The following is a 1,191-nucleotide window of genomic DNA, read 5'->3' as shown; positions in this document are numbered from 1 at the left end:
ATTTATAAAGAAAATAAATCATCATACTTTACTAGTTCAAATTTATGAAGATGATATTATTTTTGGTTCTACTAATGAAAGTTTGTGTAGTGACTTTGGCAAAATGATGCAAGGAGAATTTGAAATGTCCATGATGGGAAAGTTGAACTACTTCCTTGGACTACAAATCAAACAGCTTGATAATGACATTTTTGTGAGTCAAACCAAGTGTTGCAGGGATTTGCTGAAAAGATTTGATATGGTTGACAACAAGCCAATAGCTCCTATGGTATCTAGCACATACATTGATACCGATGAAAGTGGAAAAAGTATTGAAATATCAAAGTATCGAGGTATGATCGGATCTCTTCTATATTTAACTGCCAGTACACCTGATATCATGTTTAGTTTATGTTTGTGTGCACGTTATCAGTCTAAACCAAAAGAATCACACTTAGTTGTGGTTAAGAGGATTATGAAATATTTAAAAGGTACAACTGAAGTTGGACTATGGTATCCTAAAGGAAGTTTTTGTGAACTGGTTGGATTCCGATTTTGCCGGATGTAAATCTGAAAGGAAAAGTACAAGTGGTACTTGTCACATTTTAGGCAATGCTTTAGTCTCTTGGTCTTGCAAGAAACAAGCATGTGTTGCGCTAAGCACTGCTGAGGCTGAATATATAGCAGCAAATAGTTGTTGTACCCAAGTGTTGTGGCTTAAGCAACAATTACGAGATTATGGCTTAGACTTAGGCTGCACTCTGCTGAAATGTTATAATACTAGTGCTATAAATCTTACAAAGAATCCTATTATGTATTATAGAACCAAACACAGAGATATAAGGCATCACTTCCTAAGGGACCATGTTCAAAAGAAAGATGTATCCGTAGAATTTGTTGATACTCATAACCAACTTGCAGACATTTTTACTAAACCCTTGGCAAAAGAACCTTTTTACAAAATTAGACTTGAATTAAGCATTCTTGATGAAGCTTACATGTCTTAACATGCTTATATAACTATATGTTTGCTTTATTATGATTATCTCATGTCTACTTGGTCTTAAATATATTTATTTGTGTTCAAAAACTTAAATTTTTGGGTTAAAAATCATTTTCATAGCTTAATTTTGCCTAAAAATAAGCTTTTATGGGGTCAGTAATCAATTACACTGGAAAGTAACCGATTACAGGGTTGAACAGCGTGTTTCA

This window comes from Lupinus angustifolius, unplaced genomic scaffold, assembly GCF_001865875.1.
Source record: "Lupinus angustifolius cultivar Tanjil unplaced genomic scaffold, LupAngTanjil_v1.0 Scaffold_366, whole genome shotgun sequence".
In the NCBI taxonomy this organism is placed as follows: Eukaryota; Viridiplantae; Streptophyta; class Magnoliopsida; order Fabales; family Fabaceae; genus Lupinus; species Lupinus angustifolius.
Note: the sequence above shows the minus strand (reverse complement) of the source record.